The 9,966-nt window shown below is 49.4% G+C and overlaps 1 pseudogene; it reads right to left on the reverse strand.

The window, feature by feature from the left end:
* Positions 1-3,387: 3,387 nt before the first annotated feature.
* Positions 3,388-6,868, reverse strand: LOC101541280 (eukaryotic initiation factor 4A-III-like; annotated as a pseudogene).
* Positions 6,869-9,966: the final 3,098 nt, after the last annotated feature.

A 9,966-nucleotide genomic window follows, 5' to 3' on the forward strand; every position in this document is an offset into this window, starting at 1 on the left:
GTTTGCCTTGCACGCGGCTGACTCGTGTTCGATTCCCAGGATCCCATATGGTCCCCTGAGCACTGCCCAGGGTAATTCCTGAGTGCAGAACCAGGAGTAACCCCTGTGCATCGCTGCGTGTGACCCAAAAAGAAAAAAAAAAGACTTCATTTCACATCCTCAAGCTCCACCACATTTCTTTAAAAAAACAACAAAAAAGAGCTTACTGATGATCCAAGGAGATACTATGAAGCGTACTGAATCCCCAAACCTTAGGGCCTCACAAGCACACTACGTGTACTTTTGGAGACTCCAGAGCACCTGCAGCACTATATCCTCAGGCCCTAGCACTGGAGCCAGCCCAGCTGAGTGGACCCAGAGAAGACTTCATGAAGAATTTAACACTTGCACATGTAAAATTATTTGTACATTTTTATATACGGTCACCGAAACAGTAAATTTTTACATTAGAACCTCACGGTAAAGTCGACACTAAAAAGTCAATAGACTCCTCAACTGAAAATTGTAACTCAATTATTTAAAAAATTTTATTGCAAAAAATTCTATCTTTACCCATACCTAAAATAGAGATCTTGGGTCAAAGCAATAATACAGCAGGCAGGATATCTTTCTTGCACGTGGCCAAACTGGGTTCAGTCCCTGGCACTCATGTTCCTTGAGTTCACCAGAAGTGATCTCTAAGCACAGTCAGGAGTAAGCCTTGAGCGCCACTGGGTGTGGCTCCAAAACCAAAAATAAATATGTTAGAGATCTTTTTTAAGTTGAATCAGCTTTGGGGCTGGAGAGACAGCACAGTGGATAGGGCGTTTGCCTTGCACACGGCCAACCCGGGTTCGATTCCCAGCATCCCATGTGGTCCCCTGAGCACCGCCAGGAGTAATTCCTGAGTGCAAAGCCAGGAGTAACCCCTGCGCATTGCCAGGTGTGACCCAAAAAGAAAAAAAAAATCTTTAAGTTGTATCAGCTTTACACAATTTTATTTCTACATAAAACAAAACATGCCAAGAATTCATTAAATAACTTAAAGCTTGGGGGTATGGTGCAGCCAATAGGTCAACCTGTATCTGCAGGGCAAGTGCATCAGCAGCCTTATGATGCCTTCAGGCTTTCTGATACCCCAAAATTGCCACTGTGCCTTTGGCCAGACCCCAACAACTTGGGACCAAGTTTACCAAGAAAATAAACAGCCAAAAGTTAGGTATGTAGGGGCTGGAGCTATAGCACAGTGGGTAGGGCATTTGCCTTGCACGTGGTCGACCTGGGTTTGATTCCCAGCATCCCATATGGTCCACTGAGCACCGCCAGGAGTGATTCCTGAGTGCATGAGCCAGGAGTAACCCCTGTGCATCACCGGGTGTGACCCAAAAAGCAAAAAAAAAAAAAAAAAAAGTTAGGTATGTAGAAGCCACACCCACAAACCACCTCCTGCTCAGCTATATAAGCTCATGTATTGGCCTTATTTCAGAGACTCATATATAAACCTAAAAAGAGATTAAAAAAAAAACTGCAGTTAATCTCTGACCTGCACATGGCTAAACAGACTGGGGTAAATCGGAGGGGAGGCAGGTTAGCCTAGTGGCACACCCAAGCAAGAGATTCTGGCGGCTGCTTGCTTCCACAATCCAAAATCACCATCATACCCCTGGCCTGACTCCACCGTCTCAGGATAGACCTCACCAAAATATGATCTGCTGAAAATTCAGAGCGGGTTTTGTGACTGAAATCTCCAGGTTTTCTTGGGTTTGGGCTGGGTTACCGCCCCCCAACTCCCTGCACTTCCGGAAGCCTCGGCAGTCACATCCACACCCCAGAGTGGCCACCCAATTGAAAAGCTACTCCAGCTTACTATCCTGATAAAATGCAATGACCTGAACAAACATCGTGACCTCTTAGCACCTGTACTGAAAACCATAATGCACAAAAGAAAAACGAGAGAGATAGCAAGAAGGAGAGTGTCTCCTGTAGAGAGAAGTTGTGGGTGTGGGGGTGGAGGGATGGGGTGTTGGGGGATGTTGGTAGGGAAACAGGGGACATTGGTGGTAGGAAATGTACACTGGTGGAAGGATAGGTGCTGGATCACTGTATGACTGAAACCCAATTATAAACAGCTTTGTAACGCTCTATCTTACGAATATACAGTTAAAAAAAATTTTAAGTCAATGTGGAGTTCATGCCCAATTCAATCAGTCATAGTACTTCTACATTAAATTTTAAAAATAATGACTTATAACTTACAGTGTTTTTAATTAAAAAGATTCAACGAAAGAGATTCAAATTCAACAGCTCTTAATTTTTGGGGCCTGCGCAATTACCAGGATGGTGCGTGCAGGCTCCCCAAAACTAAATCTGAGCACCCTGGCAAGGTTTCAGAGCCCCGGGAGTGGAGGCAGAGCGTGGTAAAAAACCATGCTGACACAGAACGCCCTCGAAGGGGTCAGAGAGGTGAGCGGGTGCTAATGAATTCTGGTCCAGATCAGGAAGTGTGGGATGCAGGAGAGAAGTTATTCAATGCTATCTCTGGGGAAGTAGAGATGAGAACAAGCATCATCACGGTCCCACCAGCTTAGGAGGCCTCCCTGGGGGAGACCTTGAACCCCCACAGAAGGGAAGTGACAGAATCCACCAGTAGAGGGCACCACTCGCCATGAAGACTGTGAATGACACGCCCATCAATTTGCTTACTGCTGGGGCCCCTAAAGCAAAGCTACAAATGTACAGTCCGAATCCTTTGCACAGCTTGTGAAGTCCCTCAGATTCAGCCTCTGCCATCCTGCAGACGCCTTTCTTCCTCCCTGAGAGGCCTCTCCCAGAATCGACTGCAAAAAAGGGACTACTGTGAGTGCCCCCCATGCCCAGGGCATCTCAGCTCCAGCCACAGCAGCACACGGGGCTTCTGGGGTTCAGCCCTGGGCAAGCCATGCCTCCATGCCCAGCGCCCTGACCCCATGTGCCTTCAGGAGGTGTCCCCAGCTCCTGGACACAGGCACAGAAGAGCCCCCTGTCCCCACCTCTGGGTGCTGTGCTGTACCCCAGAATAGGGACTGAACAGTCTCTGCAGAGCTGCACAACCCCAGAGCTCATCCTTCACCGACGCTTCCCCAGTGCCCAGGGGTTTAGGATTGGGAAGGAGGAAGAGAAAGTGAGACAGAGTATCGTGCTCAAGAGAGAACACGGGCTTCTCCAAAGGCAGAGAGAGCCCCTACACACATCCCAGAATTCGATATGAAAGCATGAAAGTACACATCTAAAGAAGGGAGATGTGGGCAACACATATGCTCAACCACAAGGGCACACGCAGCACATGGGTTTGGGCAGCATCTGTGCACCCTTCCTTTGTTCAAGGTGGCTCTTATAAAATTTCTCTAATCCGCCCCCACATACGGCTTTCTAGCTAAGTAAGAGTCTGTTGCTGGGGGGGTTGCCAAAGGAGAAGAGCTGGGAGTGGCTAATGGTCCTCTTTGAAAACTCCTCTTCTTGACCTTTGTTCCTGCTGGATCTTCGCTGGAGGGTGGTTCCAGCGGGCTGAGGCTCAGATGGTCAATCAGATTAAAGGAAGGAATTGAGGGTTCTTGAAGAATTTCCTTCAGGACCTTTCTGTAGAGAGGGGTCCAGTCTCCTCAGGGTCTGCGGTTGCAGAAGATTTTATCAGGTCTTGTTTTCTGTATCCATAAGATGGGTCAGTCTTTGAACTCGTGGTTTTATTATTTCCCAGAAATTTTATTGCTATATGTGGGGGGCAAGGGGCCTTCCCTAACCTACCTGTTTTACTTCAGTAAGACCTCCAGTGAAGGGGATTAGTACTGGGACCCACAGGCGATCACGTCCCAGCATCCAAAGGGAAGGATTATGGAAAGGCAGACCCTCGTTCTGGTCCCAACCATGGGCCCTGGAGGCTCAAGAAAGAGCCATAGCTTGGAGCTAAAGTTGATTTTTCTCTTTGAATTCAGCCTCTGGAGCACTGAGCAAGCATGAACTGGAAGGGGCAATGGAGGTCCAAGCACAGCAGGCTGCAAGGTCCCATGTACCCGCACCCCCGCAGACAAGACAAGCAAATCCATCCAGGACTACTGGGCCCATGGGTGCGCGAGTCCCCTTCACAGCGTCTCCTTAGCCCTTCCAAGCATAGCTGAGTAAGACCCTTGGATTCTAGGGCTGGCCTCAATGGGGAGACACCAGCAAATGGATTTTTTTTTTTAATGATTAATTGGAAGAATAAGAGCTGTGACGGCATTCTGGGGGGGCTGATAATTGAGCACCCATTCAAACCGTTGTTTTTAATTATTTACGCAACACGTCTCTGGAGAGGATGAGGGGGAACTCATTTTCTCTCCTAAAACTGGAATACCTTCCTTTAGGTTCAAAACAAGAGATTTATTGCATACATTTATCATAGGCAATTTTCTAAGCCAGACAGTTTCCTGGGCAGCATAGACTCCATTTAAAATTTAGGGAGCTCACATAAATCCCTTCTGCTGGTAAACAGCATGCTGCTGGCATTAATCAGTTCCACCTCTCAGCTCGCTGGGATGGCGACTTCATGGCTCCCAGAGGGTGGGGCTTAAGGCACATTCATTGAAAAAAAAAAATACAGAAAGAGGTCAGCAGAAGAGGATTTGTTTGTTTGTTTTGTTTTTCAAGAGAGAAAAATCACGGAATTAGGGGGCCAACAGCCTTGTGGATTGAGAGACCTGACTGTCCTCAGCTTGCTGTATATTCTTTAGTAGGATTAGAATTTTACACATCTGAGGGTGTTGTTCAAACATAAATATAGACATGCGTTTAGTTGAACATAAATATCACTATCACTGTATCACTGTCATCCCATTGTTCATCGATTTGCTCGAGCAGGCACCAGTAACATCTCCATTCGTCCTAGCCCTGAGATTTTAGCAGCCTCTCTTTACTCATCCTTCCCAACGGTGCCGCATTGGAGGCTCTTTCAGGATCAGAGGTATGAGACCCATCATTGTTACTGTTTTGGCATATTGAATACGCCACAGGGAGCTTGCCAGGCTCTGCTGTGCGAGCAGGATACTCTCAATAGCTTGCCAGTTTCTCCGAGAGGGAGAACTAGAAAATAAGAGGTTGTGCATGCTTCCGGGAACTTTGTTTTAGTCGCTAGGTCTTGGCCGTTGATAGGATTACACGGCGCCAGGGCAGTTTGTGGGTGTGACTGCCTAGCTACTGGAAAATGGGGGATGTGAGTGGAGGAGGCCCAGTCCCGATCCGAGCAGGCTTGGAGATCTCAGCCCCAAGTCCCGCACACCTGAGTCCCTCTGTCATTTCCTTCATGTGTGAGGCTCGTCCAAGCTTGTGGAGAGTGGCCTTAAGCATGGCTGTGGCTGGGTTCTGGAGGTCTTTGGCTGCTGGCGCTCTACTCATGGTGGGGAGGGAAACTCAACCCGCACCCCTCTTAGGGGCCCCAGTAAAGACAGCCAAGCACGGGGGCAGGATATAAACATAAATACAAACAGATGTAAAACACTTCCTTCAGGGGAAATTCTTCTAGGAGGTCCTCCCCGGGGCAGGCCTCCTGGATTCTGCATTCTGGTCCCCAGTACATGTGGGTAAAAAAACGGAGCCCTCCATCCAGGGACCTGCTGGGATTCCTCGAAACTGGATCCATAGAATCCTCCATAGTTCCAAAGGGCACAGACAGCAACTGGCCTCTGAAGCCCACAGACCGGTGGCTCCTGGGACGAGATCAGCAAGTTCATGGGCATCTCGTCCATCTGGGTGGAGTAGTGCTCTTGATGTCCCTGAGGATTCGGATGTCCTCGTTCTTCACAAAGTCATGCCCTTGTGGCCATAGTGGCTGGGCCTCCTGATTCTGTGGATGTACAGCTCCTGGTTGTTGATGAGGAGGAGGGAGGTCCAGGCCCACAGTCTCTAGTGATGCGCACTCGGCTGGCACCCAAGCAGAACTCCTTCCTGACGGACTCCCTCTCCTTCTGTGGCATGTCTCCATGCATGGATGGCACCATGAAGTTGGCTTCTTGCACCTGCTCTGTCAGCCAACACCATCAGTCTGGTGTTGCAGAAGATGACGGCCTGTGTGATGGTGAGTGTGTCGTACTTCAGCGTGTCGAACTCCCACTCCTCTCTCTCCACCACCATGAAGAACTGCCTGATGCCCTCCAGGGTCAGCTCATCACGCTTCACCAGGAAGCGGATGGGTCGGTCATGAACTTGTCGGTCATGAACTTGTTGGTCATCTCCAGGATCTCATGCGGGCAGTAGTGTGGCACTGATGAGCACCACCTGCATTGCCAGGGGCAGGTACCAGTACACGTCGCAGATCCGCTCTTTGAAGCCTTACTTCAACATTTCATCAGCTTCATCCAAAACCAGCATCTTGATAGCATACATCCTCAGGATGCAGTGACGAATCATATTGAAGACCCGTCCTGGCGTGCCAGCCACCACGTGCTGCCCGTCGTCCAGCTTCCGGATGTCCTTGCCCACATTGGTGCTCTTGAGGCAGGTGTGGCACTGGACATTCATGTAGTTGCCCAGAGTGAGCAGGCCCTTCTGGATCCGCCACAGCCAACTCTCTTGCCGGGGCCAGGATCAAAGCCTGGGTCTCCCAGACCCGAGCGTCCAGGCCCTGAAGGACAGAGACGTGGACAGTGGCTGAGCCTGGGAGACGATGTCTCTCCCCGTGATGACCGGCTGAACCGCTTGCTCCTGGGTGGCAGACAGAGCTTCCCAAACCAGCAAGTCCTCCTGTAGGCCCACGGGGTCCACCGTGGGGGTCACATCCTCCTCCCGGCCCTCTCGTGCGTCTCCACCTCCACTTTGCTCGTGGCTTCCTGCCTGAGGCGTCGCTCCCTCAGGACAGCTTCCTCACAGAGCCCGAGGTCGCCATCATCAAGTCCGCTGCAAGATGTGACTGAAATCTTCTTGGGTTGCTTGACGATTTGGCTTCTTTCCCCCAAGCTTCCTCCTGTGACACTGAAGGGGGCCATCCGGAGTGGGCACGCCGAGCTGCACCCCCGCAGGGTGGGCAGGACTGGCCGCGCTGCAGTTGGTGTGGGACAGGGGCTGCCCCTGCAGCTGGAACCTTCGAGATGCTTCTGGAACCTTCAAGGTGCCATTGGAACCTTCTCGAACTAGTCTACCCCGCCCACCCAGCCCCTCCAGCCCCATCCCTGTTTTTGTTTGTTTGCTTGTTTGCTTGTTTGTTTTTAATTCCCACTAGGGAGTACTTGTTCTTCAATTGGAGCCATGCCACTTAATTTAGGACAGGAGTCAACACATATTCCCTGTGAAGGACCCAGCCAGTAAATATTTGGGGCTCTGCTCGCCAAGAGGCAAAAATGGAACAACTGCTCCAATTAGAGGCCAGCTAGCTTTTTGGTTTTTCCTTCTTTTTTCCCCACATTTCACATTTGCAAACTGCTCAACTGCAAGCTCTCAGACTAGCCGCACAACACGAGGTGGTGCCTGGCACTGGGCTGTGGCATCTGGGCTGCCGGTTCCTGGAGTCAGGCAGGTGCGTTTTAAAGGCCGATGTCTTCAGATTGCCTTATGAATGACCCCTTTAATCCTGAGATTTTGATGGGTTTGTTTTTTGGTGGTCTTTTTTTTGCTCGAATTTGTGAATTTGTGTATATGAAATATAGGTCCGGAGAGAGTAGAGCGATAAGGCACTTGCACTGTCTGCAGCTGATCCCAGTTGGTCCCTGGCACCACATGCTTCCCCAAGTGCCACCAGAGGTGACCTGAGCACAGAGCCAGGAGTAGCCTCTGAGGACCACCAGTTATAGCCCCAATAAATAAGAAAATTGGAGGGGGAGAGGGTTGGGGCCACACTCTGGGTGCTCAAGGGCTGTTTCTTGTTATGTGTTCAGGAGTGACCTCCTGGTGGTGTTCGTGGCACCATATATGAAGCTGAGTATTCAAACAAAACCAGGGTTTCTGCTATCTTTGCTACAAGCTGAGCAAGTGCCTTACCTCTGACTATCTCTCTGACCCCCACCAAAAATATTTTTTAATAAAATAGCTATATGTATCAAACACTGATAATAAATCATAGATTTGTTTGTTTGTTTGTTTGTTTGTTTGTTTGAGGGCCGCACCTAGCTATGCTCAGAGATTATTCCTGACTCTAGCACTCAGGGATCAATCCTGGTGGGCTCAAGGGGCCATCTAGGGTGCTGTGGATGGAACCTGGGCCAGCTGTGCAAGGCCAGTACTACCCACTATACTATCTTTCTAGTCCCCGTAAATCAAGTTTAAAACAAACTTTTCCCACAAACTTTTTTCCCACATTCAGTTATATGACTCCAGGTGGTGTCATGACCCACAATTTAAGAAGTGAGGATTTCAGCATGCGGCAACCTGATTTCCTAGGCCCCATCTGTATGACTTAGTAAAGGTGATTTTGGTTCTTTTTTATTAGAACGATTTAATGGCTTTAATGCTTCACACTGATTTTCAAATAGAGTAAACAACCACCTGAGGCCTGAAGAACACTTGACAACTTTGTTCCTGCCCTCAAAGCTACCACCCCACCATGTCCAAAGCCAGTGGTCTCCATTCTACTCCCACCTGTCCTGGTGGTCCTACTCTGACACACATCTCAACAGCAACCCCTGAGATTCTAATTTTCAAGTGCCGCCCTCAGCCATGCTCCATGAGGCTTAGTGCAGTTGCTATGAGGCTCCCGGGGCCTGTAATCACCCGTGCTGGTGAGGAGGGGAACATGCAGTTCTGAGGATCAAACTTGGGGTGCCCTACACACTCAGCATATGTTCTACCACTTGGGCTAGCACCCTAGACCCCGGAGGGCTGGAGAGAGGGCATAGGGGTTGAAGTGTTTGCATTGCATGTGCCGACTCTGGTTTGATCCTCAGCACCTCACAGGCACTTCTGGGAGTGACCCCCAAGGACAGAGCAGGAAGTAGCAGTGCCTAACCATTGAGCATGATCCGAAAACAAGAGCAAAATTAATGAACAAGGAAAAAGAAAGAACCACTGGGTACAAAGAGATACCTACTTAAGCACTCGTGTTCAGAGGCTCTTCACAATAGCTGAAGGGGGAGACAACCCAAATGTCCGTCAACGATGAATAAATGAACAAAGTATGGTCTCTCCATACTGTGAAATGCTATGCAGCCAAAAAAAAAAAAAAGTGTGAAGAGCCAGAAAGATGCTACAGGAGTAGGACACTTGCCTTGCATGTTGTGGACCCTGGTTCAATCCCCAGTACCACATAGGGTTCCCAGAGTCCCACAAGTGGGGCTGGAGTGATAGCACAGCGGGTAGGGCATTTGCCTTGCAAGCGGCCGACCCGGGTTCGATTCCCAGCATCCCATATGGTCCCCTGAGCACCGCCAGGACTAAATCCTCAGTGTATGAGCCAGGAGTAACTCCTGTGCATCACTGGGTGTGACCCAAAGAGGACAAAAAAAAAAAAAAAAAAGAAAACTCCAGAGTTCCACAAGTATTGGATAACATTGGTTTTGTCCTTGTTCCTCCCACAGGGAGCTTAAGTTTATTGAGTTACTCCCATCACAGTGCTCTTAACACACACGAAATTCCATCAAGTACTAATAATCCTATATTGCTTTTCTCTTTCCTTTATGTCCTTTGCATGGTTTAGCAATGTCCTTTTTTTTTTTCTTTTTGGGTCACACCTGGCAATGCACAGGGGCCACTCCTGGCTCTGCACTCAGGAATCACCCCTGGCGGTGCTCAGGGGACCATATGGGATGCTGAGAATCGAACCCGGGTCGGCCTCATGCAAGGCAAACGCCCTACCCACTGTGCTATTGCTCCAGCCCCAGCAATGTACTTTTTGTATAGACACGGAAGACAGTTGATGCAATACTTTTTTTTTTTTTTTTTTTGCTTTTTGGGTCACACCCAGCAATGCACAGGGGTCACTCCTGGCTCATGCACTCAGGAATCACCCCTGGCGGTGCGCAGGGGACCATATGGGATGCTGGGATTTGAACCCGG

The sequence above is a fragment of the Sorex araneus genome, chromosome 11, assembly GCF_027595985.1.
Source record: "Sorex araneus isolate mSorAra2 chromosome 11, mSorAra2.pri, whole genome shotgun sequence".
In the NCBI taxonomy this organism is placed as follows: Eukaryota; Metazoa; Chordata; class Mammalia; order Eulipotyphla; family Soricidae; genus Sorex; species Sorex araneus.